This window comes from Lissotriton helveticus, chromosome 5_1 (genome assembly GCF_964261635.1).
Source record: "Lissotriton helveticus chromosome 5_1, aLisHel1.1, whole genome shotgun sequence".
NCBI classification, from domain to species: Eukaryota; Metazoa; Chordata; class Amphibia; order Caudata; family Salamandridae; genus Lissotriton; species Lissotriton helveticus.
The window spans coordinates 1,298,200,114-1,298,217,621 of NC_136065.1; positions in this window are offsets into that span (position 1 = coordinate 1,298,200,114).

Genomic DNA, 17,508 nt, shown 5'->3' on the forward strand with positions numbered 1-17,508 from the left:
TGTGTTAGCTTTTCCGGAAGGAGGATTGTTTGATCTGGCTATTTTGAGGAATTTGAGAGACAAAATGATGAAACTTGAACCGAGACCCAGACCAACTCAATTTGAAGCACTAGTTGAGTGGGAAGATGAGATGCATCAAATGGAAAGCGAGAGGTTGAGTAGGCATCTTAGACCGAGAGGTAGAGGCAGAGATTTGTGGGGAGAAACACATGAGACTAGAATGCAAAGATGGAGGGATGGAAGTATGTGCGATGGCATGTATCCCATCAGATTGGTTGAAGAATATGAGGGACAAAAAGTACAGAAAAGAAAAAGAATACCGAAGTGGGAAATCAAAGCTATGGTGAAAGCAAATCAGAGGATGCTGTTTTAGAAGAAATATTAAATAGGAGGCCACCCCCATATCAACCAAGTTCTTTATGGACTACCCCAAATGCCCCGATGGCAGAAGAAAGAGTTAACGAAACGCCAAGACAACCATCAAATTTCAGAGATTTTCCTGAAAGAGTAGAAACAAGATATGTCCCGAGTACACCGATAGGAGAAGCTAGAATTACAGGAACCCCTGTACAAAGTAATGATTCACACAGAATTGTGCTAAGTGCGGAAAGACGAAGCATTGAACAGCCAAATATGTCTGATTATGAGCGTTCTGCACATGAATGAATTCAAAACCTTACTAAGAATATGGAAGCTGTAACTGTGCCAGTAACAATAGGACCTGTGATACCGGTATTTGAAGACCAGAAATTAAAAGAGCCGAGATTAACCATTCCATTACAACAAAGTTTACAGAGAGCAAAAGAGAGTACTTGTCCTGATTTATCAGAAATAAGGCAGAATATAAGTGTAAATCCACCAGAGTTAACTTTTAATACAAATGTGTCAAGAGGATACCCGACAGGAGCAGAATCTGACTCTGCTACTCCAGAGAGAAGTACAGATAAAGTAGATTTAACGCAGACACCCATGGGACCATCAGAAAAAGAGTTAAGTGAATTGATAAAATCGTTAAAATAAAAGGAGCAGGAATTAAAAGTGTTGGATGTGTCTAAATTAAAAATAGACATGGAAGAATTAATAATTGGAACAATTGGGACAGACAGATTAAAAAATTACCAGGATGATGAGCTCATGTTTTTATGTAACAGTATAACATGGAGAGCTAAGACAATGTACGATCAATTAGAAGAAGTGGCAAGTGAATGTGGAATAGATTTTTCCAAAATAAAGTCATTGCAGAAAACTTATCGAGTAGATTTTTCAGAAAGAGACATTGAAAACATGAACACTACAGGAAAACAAGCTCAGATAAAAGATTTGATTGTGTTGTTGCGCAAATGGGGTGATGTAGGCAAATGGAGAGTCAAGTGGGCAAAGAAGAAAGAAGAAAATAGTGATAAGTCTACCTTAGCTTTCCCCATTAGAGAAAAGGGAAAAGTGGCAACTGAATTCCCTATGAGAGAGATTCCTAGAGGAGGATATGTACATATTCCTTGGAGCAGACAAGATATATTGTCATTTACGAATGATTTCCCCAGATTGAGAGATAAGCCAGTAGAATGGTATCGACAAGTTGACAGATTTGTAAAGGTGTCAAAAGTACTGTGGATTGATTTAGATGGATTGTTTGATATAGTGGTGCCAACAGATTTATGGACAGAATGTAAAATATCTGTGGATTGGCCAAGGGAGGAATATCCCAGAGATGAGAAAACAGGAGCTCCATCACCAGATGTGATGAGAAAGTACGAACAAGTGATAGTGTGTTTGAAAAACAAAATACCTCCAAAAGAAACCGATTGGGTAAAGATAGACAGAACTACCCAGAAGCCGAAAGAAACTGTGCATTCATTTTATGAAAGGTTGTTGTTAGTTTTCAAACAGTATAGTGGTTATGAGGAATTAAATGGAAAAGACATGAGCCACTTTGTATACAGATTTGTATATGGATTAAGACCAGAAATTTCAGACATGGTTAGACATAGCATGATGGATTGGCAGTCGAGATCAGTAGATAAGGTATTGAGACAAGCAAAATATTGTAGCGAGGAGATTGATGCAAAACAAAAGAAGCTGAAAGAGAAAGCCATGTGGGCACAAGTAAAAGTAGCCGAACAGCAAGTAGCACAGATGGAGAATAAGAATAAAGGCGATCAAGGTGGGTTTAAAGGCAAACCTAAATTGGTAGGGAATATTGATGAATTAAAGAAGAAAATGCCATGTTTCAACTGTGGCAAGATAGGGCATTGGAAACGAGAGTGTAAATGTCCGCCTAGAGTTAATGGGGAACATAAATCATTGAATCCGCAGGTGCAGTTTGAGGTAAATCAGCAACAACCGCAGCAACAGCAGATAGAAAATCAGCAAAGTCAGGTGCCGCAACCGCCACTGCCATACAGTGGGAATCAGCAGAGATACAGTGCAGAGACAGGATTCAGCGGTGGTGAGCAGGTAAAAAGACCGCAAAGAGTAAATGCCTGTCCTCAATATTGGTTGCAAGAAGAGAATGGCAGTGAACCGGATGAAAGTTTCTGACGGTGCCTGAGGGAGGAAGAAGAGGTCCATTTGTGAGCGGAAAGGTGAATGATGTGGAAATAACTTTCCTAGTGGACACTGGTGCTATCCGTTCTACTGTTAGATCAGTGGAAATTCAAAATCTCCCTCTCTCGGGTGAGACAATCCAGGTTGTAGGTGTAGCTAACAGACAAATAAATACTCCTTTGACAAAACCAGTTGAAATAGAGATTGGGACGTATAAAGATATGCATCGGTTTGTGGTGTGCGACAGCAGTCCTGTTAATTTGTTAGGCAGGGATATATTGTGTAAAATGAACTGTGCCCTATACTGTTCACCAGATGGCATAGAATTGCAGACTCCAGACTCAAGCTCGCCACCCGAAAACACCACCAACTTATCCACGCCACCAAGAAAACTGCATTCAAGGAACAACTGGACAACAACGCACACAACAGCAAGGAACTCTTCAACATCATTAAAGAGCTCTCCAACCCCAACGCCGGAATCAACGACATCACCCCCTCACAAGACCTCTGCAACTCCCTCGCCTCCTACTTCCACAACAAGATCGCGGACATACACAACAGCTTCAGCACTCAACCGACGCACGCCACGACTGAACCACTGCCCCCCACCACCACCCTCCGCGCCTGGACCCCGATCAGCACCGAAGACACCATCCGCACGATGAACTCCATCCACTCCGGATCTCCGACCGACCCCTGCCCTCATCACGTCTTCAACAAGGCTGACGCTGTCATCGCACCCCACCTGCGGGACATCATCAACACCTCCTTCGACACCGTTACCTTCCCGGAGAGCTGGAAGCACGCCGAACTCAGCGCTATACTAAAGAAGCCATCAGCCGACCCCACCGACCTCAAGAACTACCGCCCCATCTCGCTGCTTCCGTTTCCTGCAAAAGTCATCGAGAAGACCGTCAACAAACAGCTGGCCGCCTTCCTCGAAAGGAACGGATCCCTCGACCTCTCGCAGTCTGGATTCCGGGCCAACCACAGCACCGAGACCGCCCTGATCGCAGCCACCGATGACATCCGAGCCCTGCTCGACAACAGAGAAACAGCGGCCCTCATCCTCCTAGACCTCTCCGCGGCCTTCGACACTGTCTGCCACCGTACCCTAGAGCGGCGCCTCAGCAACGTCGGAATCCAGGAGAAGGCACTGGAATGGATCATCTCATTCCTCGCCGGAAGGACACAGAGAGTCCGCTTCCCCCCGTTCAGATCAGAAGCCACCGAAGTCATCTGCGGCGTTCCTCAAGGCTCCTCGCTCAGCCCAACCCTCTTCAACGTCTGCATGAGCCCCCTCGCAGCCATCGCACGCCAACACAACCTCAACATCATCTCCTACGCCGAGGACACCCAGCTGATCCTCTCCCTCACCAACGACCCCACCACCGCCAGAGCCAACCTACACGAAGGGATGACAGACGTAGCCAAGTGGATGATGAACAGCCGCCTGAAACTGAATTTGGACAAGACGGAAGTCCTCATCCTGGGATCTTCACCCTCCGCCTGGGACGACTCCTGGTGGCCCCCCGCCCTGGGCAGCGCACCCAAACCAACAGACCACGCACGCAACCTGGGTTTCATCCTGGACTCCTCCCTCTCCATGACCAGACAAGTCAACGCCATCTCCTCGTCGTGCTTCAACATCCTGCGCATGCTACGTAAGATCTTCCGGTGGATCCCCACCGAGACCAGGAAGACGGTCACCCAGGCCCTCGTCACCAGTCGTCTGGACTACGGCAACTCCCTCTACGCCGGAACAACCGCCAAACTCCAGAAGAGACTCCAGCGGATTCAGAACGCCTCCGCACGACTCATCCTGGACATCCCCCGACGCAGCCACATCTCCGGACACCTGAGAGATCTGCACTGGCTCCCGGTCAACAAGAGAATCACCTTCCGTCTCCTCACCCACGCACACAAGGCCCTACACAACCAAGGCCCAGGATACCTCAACAGCCGCCTCAACTTCTACGCTCCCACACGCCAGCTACGATCGACCGGCCACGCCCTCGCCTCCGTCCCCCGCATCCGAAGAGCCACCACAGGAGGAAGGTCCTTCTCCTACCTGGCCGCCAAGACTTGGAACTCCCTCCCGACCCACCTCCGCCTGACCCAGGACCACCTTGCCTTCAGGAAGCAGCTCAAGACCTGGCTGTTCGAGCAGTAGCGGACCCCCCCCCTCCCCTAGCGCCTTGAGACCCTCCGGGTGAGTAGTGCGCTATATAAATGGTTTGATTGATTGATTGATTGATTGATTGAGATAGTTTGTATAAATTGACAATGCTCATGATTGAGGCAGAACAAGACAAACTGTTTCCTGTTTTTGATAAAGAGAAAATTCCTGTTGAACTGAAAGAGGCAGTGAAAGAAAGTGTGTGGGATTTCACTGGAAAAGATATAGGTTTGATGAAAGGAGTTGATCCTGTGAAAGTGTCCATAAAAGAAGGTGCAAGTTATCCGAATATACCGCAGTATAAAATGACTGCCGAAGTAATTGAAGGAATTACTCCAGTGATTGACAAAATGATTGAGCAGGGAATTTTAAGAGAAATCGAGAGTAGTCCTTGTAATTCGCCAATTATGGGATTGAAGAAGCCAAACGGAACATTTAGAATTGTGCAGGACCTGAGAAAGTTTAATAAAATTGTGTTCCCATGTTGTCCAATTGTCCTGAATCCAGCAGTGATTTTGTACCAAATACCTCATGATGCAGAATGGTACACAGTGATTGATTTGTGCAATGCGTTCTTTACTGTTCCATTGCATCCAGAAAGCCAACACATTTTTGCATTTCGTTTCCAAAATCGTATCCTAGCATGGTGTAGAATTCCACAAGGATACACTGAGAGTCCATCGATTTTTAATCAGCTGCTAAAGAAATCATTGGAAAATTTGAGCATGCCTGGAGAATCCGTATTAGTACAGTATATTGATGATCTTTTGGTTGCATCAAAAACAAAGGATGCCTGTGTAACCGATACAGTGGCATTATTGAATCATTTGGCTGAGGAAGGACATAAAGTGTCTCCATCAAAATTGCAGTTTTGCCAGAAAGAAATACAGTATTTAGGTCACAAGATTGCTTAAGGAATCAGACAGGTCACAATTGAGAGAATTAAAATGATACAAGGAATGCATCCCGCTAAAACTCAAAGACAGGTAAGAATGTTCCTAGGAATGGTGGGTTATTGCAGACAGTGGATAAGTGGATTCTCATTGATTGCAAAACCATTGCAGAGACTGGCAAAGGCAGACATCAGAGACCCTATTGTTTTGACTAAAACAGAGATGGAAGCATTTGAACAGCTAAAAACTAAATTGTGTGAAGCACCAGCTTTGGGAATGCCTGATTATGAAAAAGAATTTTAACTGTACTGCAGTGAGCGAGAAGGATGTGCTCTGTCAGTATTAAATCAGAGGCATGGAAAGAATGAGAAAACCAATTGCGTATTTCTCAGCTGTTTTGGACCCTGTTGCAAAGTCTTTGCCAGGTTGTCTGAAAGCAGTAGCAGCAACCGGTGTAAGTTTGAAGCAAAGTGAAGAAATTGTGATGGGATTTCCTGTGAGAGTCTATGTACCTCATTCAGTGGAGATTCTCCTCACAAGAGCAAAGACTCAGTACATGACTAACAGCAGAATGACACGTTATGAGAAAATAATTTTGGGAGCTGAGAATGTGACAATTGCAAGATGTGTGAATGTCAACCCATCAACACTGTTACCTGATACAATTGAAGCAGAAGTGAAAGGTGAGCTTGATCACAAATGTTTGGATGTTCTGGAGTATTGCACAAAGCCTCGTCCAGACATTAAAGATGAACCTTTGCTCGAATCAGATTTTGTAATGTTTGTGGATGGATCATGCTTGAGAACAGAGAGTGGTGTTCTAAGTGCTGCATATGCTGTTTGTACAATGGCAGAAGTGCTGGAAGCATCTTGTCTGAAAGCAATTCATTCTGCTCAAATAGCGGAGTTAATTGCTTTGATACAAGCATGTGAGTTGGGAAAAGAGGTGAAAGCAACCATAGTGACTGATAGTCAATATGGTTATGGAGTTGTTCATGTTTATGGACAGCTCTGGTCCCAAAGAGGTTATTTAACCTCTGCAGGAACACCCATTCGAAATGCAGAGTTTGTAAAGACACTGATTGATGTGATACAGTTGCCTGAAAAATTGGCTGTGGTAAAATGTTCTGCTCACAAGAAAGGTGAGGATTATATTACAAGAGGAAACAGTTATGCTGATGCAATTGCAAAGCATTGCGCCAAGAATCAAATTTCAATCAATCGAGAGAAAACTGAAGAACATGTTCCAAGTCCTTTAATGCTAACCACTGTAGTGGAAACCGGCAGGAAGTGAAGCAGATGCAGGAAGAGGCAGGAACAGAGGAAAAGGATATTTGGTTAAAATCAGGTTGCAGACAAAGGGAGGAAGATGAAATTTGGGTTTACAAAGATGAAAAACCAGTAATGCCCGATAGCATGATTTCAGATATGGCCCGAATGTACCATGGTCAAGCACATATTGGCAGAGACGCTATGATTCGTCTTTTTAGGCAGACTTGGTATAATCCTAAATTCAGAATGATTGCTGAAAGTATGTGTCAAAGATGCTTAGTCTGCTAGCAATTCAATCCAAACAGAAAAACTGTTGTAAGTTTGGGAACCATAGGACGGGAGGGTGGCCCATTTACAAGAGTTCAGATGGATTTTGTTGAATTACCTCCATGCAACAGACTCAGATATGTTCTTGTGATAATCTGTTTGTTCTCTCGATCGGTAGAGGCTTTCCCCACGACAAGGAATGATGGATTAACTGTTGCTAAACTGTTCTTGCATGAGATAATACCACGTTTCGGGTTCCCGGTCACGATTTAATCGGACAGAGGCCCGCATTTCCAAAATGAGTTAATGCAGATGATTTGTGAAGCTCTGGACATTCGCCAGAAGCTACATTGTGCATATAGACCTGAGGCTTCAGGAGTAGTTGAACAGGTGAATGGAACAATTAAAAATAGAATTGCAAAGATGTGTTTGGCAACAGGAATGAAGTGGCCAGATGCTTTACCACTTGTGTTAATGACATTAGGAAGCATACCTGACAGAAAAACTGGATTAAGTCCTCACGAAATCTTGATGGGAAGGGTGATGAGACAGGCCTATGTACCAGTTAATAAGTTGTTAACCATAAATGATGACATCATTCTAGATTACTGCAAGAATCTATCTGATGTAGTAACTTCTGTGCTCCACCAGGTGGGAACTGAATCAAATAACAAAGAGAAAATTCCAGCTCATGATCTAATCCCTGGGGACTGGGTACGAGTGAAAGTTCATCGCAGAAGGAATTGTTTGGTACCAAGGTGGCAAAGACCACGTCAAGTGATCTTGGTCAATACTACTGCAGTTAAGTGTGCTGGACTGAAAAGGTGGGTTCATGCTAGTCACACCATCCGTGTGCCTGAACCGGAATACCCATACGACGGTGAAAGTACAACTGACTTTGATTCTGAAGGTGAACCAGAGAAGGATCCAGATATTGAAGATAGACAGAAACGTCGACATCTAGAAGTATCAGAAGCCAGTTCTGCGTCTGAAGGTGAAGGTGAAAGGGAGATTGTTGAAATACCAGATTCAGAAGATCAACTTAAAGGTCGAGAATCGGTAAAGACAAGCACAAGTAAAGACGCAAAAGAACGTGAAGGAAAGGTTGTTGAAAAAGAGAAAACTGTAAACCAAACTGAAGACTCTGAAAGCAGGAACGGAAATCTTGAAACTGGAGAAAAGGAAGTAACTCACGACAAGGATGAGATTCCAAGTACCAGTTATGAAGGTGTTCCTAACAGAGTAACAGTAGAGAGAACTGAAACTAATGAAGACAAAGACATTGTGAAGATCATAATCAATGATACAGTCGAAGACACTGAAAGTGAAACTGATGACAGTGCAGATGAAACTCCATTAAGAAAAAGCACAAGAAAAAGAGTTTGGAGAGTGGAGCGTAATACAATAGAGCCGAAGACTAAGAAAGTCTGCAAAGGAGACAATTGGCCTAAAGGAACTGGAGGATTAAGATTCAAACTAGTGAACAAAACAAAAGAGCAAGAAGACCAAGTGAATAAGATTTCTAGCCAAAAAGAAACATTGGGAAAGAAAATAGAGACTATTCAAAGGCCTAAAAGAGTAAGACGTCCAAATCAGAGGTACAAATCACCTGAGTGGACATATATTGTCCTGCCACCAATTGTCGAAGTTAATAGTAGTCAAGAAAACTTGTACAACCCAAAGCCAATTGGGAAAAGTGAGTAAAGAAGTCAACTAAGAAAATGGAAAGTTAGGTGCTCAAAGTATATGATATTCAAATAAAAAGTCTGAAGTCCTGTGAGACAGATTTGTAAATATAGAAGAGGTCGGAGTTGACATAAGGTCGAAGAAAAATTTGTTAGAGTGCTAAGTGGTGTGAAATTTATAGGTGACATAAGGTCGAAGAAACAGTGTTAGGGAAGATGGCAATGAACAATCATAGAACGAAATGTTCTATTTTTAGAAAATGGTGTAGATGCTTTACAATATGTATGGGGTTGATGACGATATTGTGGGTAATTTTAGCTATTGTGATTCCTTTTCAAACCAATTTAACGAAATTAAAACCGAATGTGAGTTCAAGTAAGTCAATTGAGAAAGAAAAAGTGCCTGAGACTCATGTGTATAAACCAGAATTGCATCAAGATAGATCCATCAGTGATTACATGAAGAATACATTTTCAAAGTTATTGCTTGAGCACATGAAAACAATGAATGTTGATGACTGTTATGTTTGTGTAAAATTGCCAGCATCAGTGTCAGAAGGGGTGACCTATCACCACCTTCCTCTTACATATGGAGTAACTTGTAGTGTAATTGCAAGTTTGTTTTACAAGACTGGGAAACTGGAGTATCATTACTCTAATGTAGATGAGATATTTGCGAAGTTAAAGATTGACAATACAATAAATAAAAGAAAACATGCAGAGGTAATGGGAGAATATTTCCTAGAAGTAGATGAGTTAACGCACAAATATGCATTTAATAATAATTTGACATGTAAAATGAGAGTTGAAGAAAAAGCATTCTTAAACATGGTTGAGGAAAGAAGAAATGCTTACAAACAAAATGAGAAAATGAAACATGCAAAGTCTAAATATTATACATTTAATGATGAGAATATTGAGGACAGAAATGTGAATGTAGCAATCAATATAGATGCACCAATGTTGGGAACATTTTGTATTAGGAGAGACAACTCGATGTACGACAATTATTTTGTGGTGCAAGTCAATGTGAAGATACCTATATAATTTTAGGGGGTTGGGAATTTAAAGGAGGAAATTATCCTGTTTTTCCTGGAATGTATTTCATATGTGGAAATAGAGCTTATTATAGACTGCCAGACCACTGGTATGGGACATGTTATGTGGGTTTGGTCTTTCCTAAAATTTTCCATGTAGATATAGGTACTAATGGAAAGCATAAGATAGGTAAAGTTTTAAGTAGAAAACGAAGAGAAACTGTGTTAGAAATAATAGGTGATGTATTTGGAGCACTGATACCAGCAGTGGGAATTTCGTTTAATGCAAATAGAATCAGACAATTGTCCACAATAGTTGATAAATTATCAACAGATACAGTAGGAGGATTCCTAATGGTAGATACTGAAATGGTTGGTATGAGAGCTATGGTTATGCAAAACAGACTTGCCCTTGATATAATTTTAGCAAAAGAGGGAGGAGTCTGTGGAATATTGAAAGTTCAACATTGTTGTACTTATATTCCAGATAAAAGCCAAAACATTGAAAATTATATTATAAATATTACAGATTTTCATAAAGAAATTGAACCACTGGAGGTTGAAGGTGTCCTTGAAAGACGGGGTAAAAGTTTCTCAGGAATTAAGCATTGTTTCAAGAAATAGGTACTTCAATTATAGGTAAAATACTAATACCGATAACAGTCTTAGTGATAGTAATCCTTATGATAAGGTTATGCTGTATATACAAAGGTAGAAGAGATTTCAGAAACTTGATAAAGAAAAGGAATGAAGAACGATTGGCAAGAATGAAAGAAAAGAATGAGATAGAAATGGAGGAAATAAAAGAAAAGGTTTTCAAGAATTCAAAAGAGAAAGAGACAAAAGTATAGATGACATTAACAAACAGAATTTGAAACATGTTCTGCTAAATTTTCCAAAATGTTGAGGGTTGTTTGGTGATAAAAATCACCAAATGAGGGAATTGATGGAGCGAGGTGGCAAACGCAAAATTTTGTGTACTCCTCGCAAAGTTAATGTCCCATAACGTTAATATTTACTGATTGCATGTTTTGCGAAAATGACCAACCATAGAGTAAAATGCACACATTATTTTATTATTACACACGGGGAAAACTAACTTTACTTGCATGTTACAATAAACTCAGCTAATATGTATTGTTATTGTGTTGTGAACTAATGTGCAGCTTAATTGTAAACAAATGCAATTTAATGTGCTTATTTTACACGTTTCTGTGTGGTGGAGAGGTCGAAAATGTAAGTATGAAATGCATTTATGTGGCTTATCTGCTAGGTAACAACTAATTGGGAAACATTAGTAAGGTGGGAGGTAAACAGAACGGGTTTAAATTCAACAATTAACATGAATTTGTGTTTGTTTCTATGATAGGTCCAAAAGTGGCCTCTGAGGCCTATGCGAAAGATGGCTGCTCGGGTAAACTGTGAGCAAGAGCTGGACAGCCCAGGCTCGCCAAAAACCTGCAAGTCAGAGTGAACTGCCTGTGCTCGAGGAGGTTCAAGGCTACCATGGCCCGGAAAAAGAGTGTATTTAAAACTGCTTTTCGAATCGTCCAAAACTTTGGACAATCTAATAGGATACGCAGTCCCATTTTACTTTTAATCTGCAATTGCATAGTCCATATACATCTATCATTGCAATTTTAAACTTTCAGTTTATAGTACCACTTTAGATCTAAGTTTAGGGTTAGTTAGGGCATCAACATATGGGAACCTCGTTTGACATGAATTGTGCAATAATTGGGTAGCTGTCTGACCATACAGGCTTCCTGCTGCCACCCACCTTAGCAGGGAAAGGGTCCTAATCTTTCATTCTCAGTGTTTCGAAACTAAGTCATTTCCTTTCTCGAGAGGGTGAGTGATAAATATATTTTAGGTTTCAAAACAAAGAAGAGATTTAAATTTAAACTAATGCCGGACTGAGGAGAGAGGGGTAAGATCACAAGCCAGCAGTACAAAGTTTGATATACAAGTTACAATTAATAAGGATACAATTGATTATGCAATACCAAGAAGTGTATTTAACAGCTGTACATCTGAAATGCTAAATATTAAACTGGTACTGAGGCAAAAAATGACAGGCAGGGAGTGAGTGCAGGATTAAGTGACCTAATTTTAGGAAACTGCGACATCGATATTGCAGCCTCTTATGATTTCTTTGGGAAAGTCAAGCCCTGAGTTCTGAAAATCCACAGCTGTTGTTCCTAATAAAACTATGAAGAAGTCATTTAAATGTCATGCCATAAAGTCCAGTGACCTCTAAATATTCATGTAAAAATCACAATAAGCAAGCAAACATACATAAAGTATAGTAACTGACTGATATTTTACTCTCAATAAAACACAGCACTCATGAGCCCAGCAAGATTCTAAAATATATATTTTATTGTTTCGGTAAAAATCAGTTTTTCTGTAAATTAATCTATTGCGGGAGTATTTCACAGATAGCCATGACATTTCAGGCTGAACCAACCTATCATTTAAGCACTCTACACATTGAAACTACAGATAATTATAGAGCAACATGTTCTGTGATGCATAACATGGACAGCATTTTCAGACCCGGGAGCTGTGTCGTAGGTATGGTGGTGGACGAGTAATGCAATTAATGAATGATCAGTACCGTTTCCCTACTTTCTATTGAATATACCCATGTGCAGGAGGCGGGGCCAGCTTTAGCGCTGGTGGTGCCTGATGCAACAATCGTTGTTGGCATCCCACCCATACCAGTCTTCACCATAGAGTCCCTCACTACCATCCTTTAATGGTGCCCCTCATCATTCCATGGTTCGGGTAACATTTGTTTAATTTCTTTTTGAGTGCTACCCATTCCAATGTGGGGTGTTAGAGTGCTTTACATCACAGGCACTTATTATACAGAGACAATGAATCATACAAGTATGTAAATCAGTGTATAAGAAATGTTAATTAAGGCAATCAGGACTGCAAGATGTAGGAGACTCATGTCATCCAAACTCGTAGGCATTACATGTTCAGCGAATTTGGTCGGGAGAAGCGCAATTTGGGATTCGAAATGTAACTCAGTAGTTGGGTTGTCTATACCGGAAAGAATACATTACTAACTCAAGAAACCCTTTCAGCAACCTTGAGAAAACCAACTAACAGTTCTAAACCTATGCCTTGCAGTTTGCTTGTAGTTCTTTGATGCGGGTACATAGCTCACAGTGCTACATTAGAACTACTTATAAACTGCAAGTGTCAACAGGATCTGTGTGGCAAATGCCGCAACTCCCTGAGCTATCTACATAAAATACAAATCAGTGCTCTGCATGCGACACATTGTGCTTAGTAAAAGGTCCCTTTGTTCTACTTATGATGAGCCCAAAATGTGCCTAGACAAAATACATCTCTTCAGCAAGCATATTAACTACCAAAGTTTTTTAGTTATTGTTAACTGTTGAACATTGCTGGGCACACAAAGATCTCATTCAGCTGCTCGTATTACCTGTCACCCCTGATCTCTCTGCTGTGTCTGCTTTGTCCTCCCCTCCAATCAGAGCGCAAATGCTGTCCCCTCCCACCCCAAGGCTGGCACCCGATCACTGGCATCGTCGCACTGCCTTCAAGCTGGCTTTGATGGGAGACTGTATGACGCCAAATGCCGCCTATGCCCCTCCGGCACACATGATGGCACATATGTATCAATTTTTTTTGTACAGCACAATCCAAAACAAAATGCAGGGAAGATACATTTTAGCACTTTATTCCAAGAATACAAAAAATGTCCTTTGGGGAAAAGGGGAACAGAGCAAGTCAATCACCCGGTGCCCTCTAGACCATGTTGTCTGCCATATCATTAATAAACGATGCAAGCATGTTTTCGAAGCTATGTATAGATTCTGAACGTATGAAAGCGTAGGTCCTGGTGCAAAATTCTCCCGATGCCTCCCCATTGTGACGGTCCCATGTCATACTTATGGCAGAGGTGCATAACTATGTACCTGGGTTTACAGTAATGCCACATATGCTAGATACATTATCCTGGTGTTACCCTGGTGATTTATGTACTCTAGCAATACATCTAGTACTATATTGGTGACAGATGTTCTAGAGCTACACACCTGGTGTTACACCACCGCCAGATGTGCTGAAGCCATGCACCTGCTGATTTTCTTTATGTGGACCATTTTTACAGTTTTCCAGTTTTATTCAATGAGCTGTTTCAAATACCTCCAGCAGGCATTTTTGCCTTCACAATCACAGTGACTGTCCTTCTTTATCGAGTTGTCCAAATAACAGATCACTTCTACAGTTCTTTTTATCTACTTTAAGGAATCAAATGACAGCGCTGAGTGTGGGGTTACATAGATAGTCTTTATCGGCCCCAGCTGCCTAACAGTCTATGGATGGCCTCAGTAGCCTTCCCTTTTTTTCACTTGCAGAAAAGCTCTGGTGCTTGAATGTAAATGGTAGATGCCCACCAGATACCTGTGGTCTGCCTCCCTGGCCCTTGCCAATGTCCCCCGCATCCACCACACTCAGGAGGACGCTCCTTCTCCCACCTCGCTGCCAATGCCTGGAACGACCTCCCCATCCACCTCCGAACCTCTACCACCCTCGCGGAATTCAGGAGTGGCCTCAAGACCTGGCTGTTTGAGTAGCTCGACCCCACGTAGCACCTGGAAACCATCTGAAGTGATTAGCGCGCCCTACAAATACTGATTGATCGATTGAGATGAGAGCTGATGGGTTTATGGTCTCCATTGGCCAGAACTATATTCAAAGTCATGTACCTGGTGTTATGAAAAGTTCTAGTCTGGCTGTTCAAAACTATAAGTCTGATTCACAGACAACATATTGAAAAGAAGCCTTTGCTTAGCTTTTCGAGATGCTAAACCCTTGTCTTCCAGATTTTGTTGCGGTGAAGGACCACAGACAATGGAGAGGGAACTCTCTTCAGCGCATTCACTTTTAAAACTCTGATGACGATGAAACCAGAGAGCAGCTCTTGGTAAATATGACCAAGAGCAGGTTAATATATATAATGCAAATCATTAACTTCTAATAGTACAACTTGCATATACGAGTTACACAGAAGGATTCTCTAAGACGTTTTATGCTTAATTCTCACAAATTTCATTGTTGAATTATTTGTAAAAAACATTAGTGTCAGGGCCAAACATTTTCTTAGGGGGGTGAACGCGTTAATCAGTGCTGGTTCTGCCCCCTTTAACAACACGGGCTGTGTTCCTATTACAATGTGCCTCTCTTTGACATAGTTCTAACCCAGACCGTTTGTTACATGTGTAGCTTCACACTACAGAAATATTGATACATATTTTGCGTTTTGTCATTTGTTTCAAATTATCAGAGTTCCTTGTTTATGCAGAAAAAGAGTGATCCTTGATTTGTCCATGTATGCTTAAATTCTGGTATCTAGGCTCCAGCATTTCACTATACTAGCAAAAGCTCCTTATTTACATATTTAAAAAAAATATGAAAAGATGTACAATAAAATACCTAATGTGTTCATTACAAACAATGTTAATACTTAAGATTGAAGAATGAGGGTGTGGCTCAGGTCCAGTAAATACAAACATTAGAAGAGAGTTAATGAGTAATCTTCCCTTCGAATGAACTACATAAACACATTTGGGAAGACAACACAAAAACTCCTTAAAGCAATTCATATAAAATAAAAAAAATTCTTTAAATGAAGCAGACATTTTTAGGTGCATCAAAATAATATATTTGACAGGTCAGAGAAATAGCTTGAAAACAAAATCACGCTGTATATTTAAGAAAGGTACAAAAATTGGGATTTTGATAGTAGTGGAAAATCAAGCAGTGCATGTATAGGAGACATATTTAAGTACATATGGCACAGGTAAGCTTTTCAATGAATACCTACTAACGCCTTAAAGTCCTTCCAACAAGAACACAATCCTTCGCCATCTTAACACCTCATTATATATTCCTAAATAGCGGAGTTTCGCCAGGCAATTTCACATTAACCACATCGACGCTGATGGCGAGCTCAGCTCGTCATGAGGTACACCTCTCGTACGCTCATGACGAGCTGAGCTCGTCATGAACCGCGGTATTTTAAAATCTTCAGCGCACAGCGGGAAAATGCGCCGCACCGATGCGGTTAAGGGACATATGAGAAATTCTCTTGTCGTTTGGATCAACTTTTTATCCATAAGGTAAAAGCTATCCAATTCCTGCCTTCAATGCAATACGTGCACTCCCGAGATACCTTTCCCTGACTTGGCCATTATTACAAAAATCAAAACAACCAGATTAAGAAGATCATCTCTCCCTTTTTATGGTGATTATGAGCATTTGAAAAAAATAATATGGCATCTAGGCAACTTGAAGATTAGTTTACTGAATTTCAGTATTTTGATTCCATCTAAAAATGTATATTTCGTCTACGTGAGAGAAAATCCTATGGATTTACAACAATGTTCCTTCTAATTGCTTGCAGCATTGCTAATTTGGGTAAACCAAGAGATATTCTGAGAATTTCGTATTCAAGTCTTACATACTTAGGTTTTGAATCTCTAGCCATCAATTCACTCCCATACAATAGTTGGGGCATTATTTGCCCTTGTCCAACTTTAAGCAGAGATATCACGCTATATCCGACATAGGCTGAATTAAACGCCACTATACAAGCTAACGTTGCCAAAGCTTTTACCCTAACCATTCAGTGCAGCACCTTTATTTGAGATCAAACTAGAAGTACAAGAAGGATAACATAACTGGTTACGTTGTATTTATTTTGACTGGGGTTCTAAATCGGGCCAGGCCAATGCCAGATGATCCTGCTATTGCCATATTAGTGAACAGTTCAGCTCGAGGAGCGCTGGAAGTCCAGTGCCTGGCTTAAAGGGCCATCAAGTGTAGAGAGAAAAAACAGTTCTCTTTGCCCAATCCCCCCATCTCTACCAATTACCAAAAATAGACATTCTAGAATGTTTATTTGTTTGAAGATGTCAGCTGGGGTGTTAAGATCTAGAGTGACATCATTCACCGGACGGCACCCTCAAATTAGTCAATATTAGGCAAGCCAATGGCTCTCCCGCTATGAGGTGTGGTGAGGCCTAGGAAAGGTTTTTGTGTGCAACTTATGTAACTGCTGCTTTGCCCTGGTTGCAGTGCCATTCTTGGCCATTCAGTGCCATTCTTGGTAGCTGCTCAGCAGGGGTAATGGTTTCGGGCAAAATGTTCATCTACATGCCTACTGCAGGATTAGTGCATCCGTGAAGGCAGGCGTACAACTGAAGGCTTGGTACTCTAAAATGAGTTCTAGAGCTCTGCCCTGACAAACACCTGCTCAAATTAAGTCCAGATGAAACCCATTCCCATCTACCTAAGCAACACAAACACCGACCGTTGTCTGCATCTCCACCACATAGGAGTAGTTTCCCTGCCTCTGTTATGAATACTCACTGCCTTCAGTACTTTCACTCTTTTTTTAAGTTATGGGTGGTAGAGAGAGTGGAGAGATAGAAGCAAAACATTATTAATGAACCATATTTCCATCAACAGTTCTTCATAGTAAAATCCAGTAGTACCATACTAAAACCAGCAACAGTTTCTTTCAGATAATTTTACAAACACAGTCTGTGGTCATCACAATAAAAAGGAGGGGCGTTCTCACG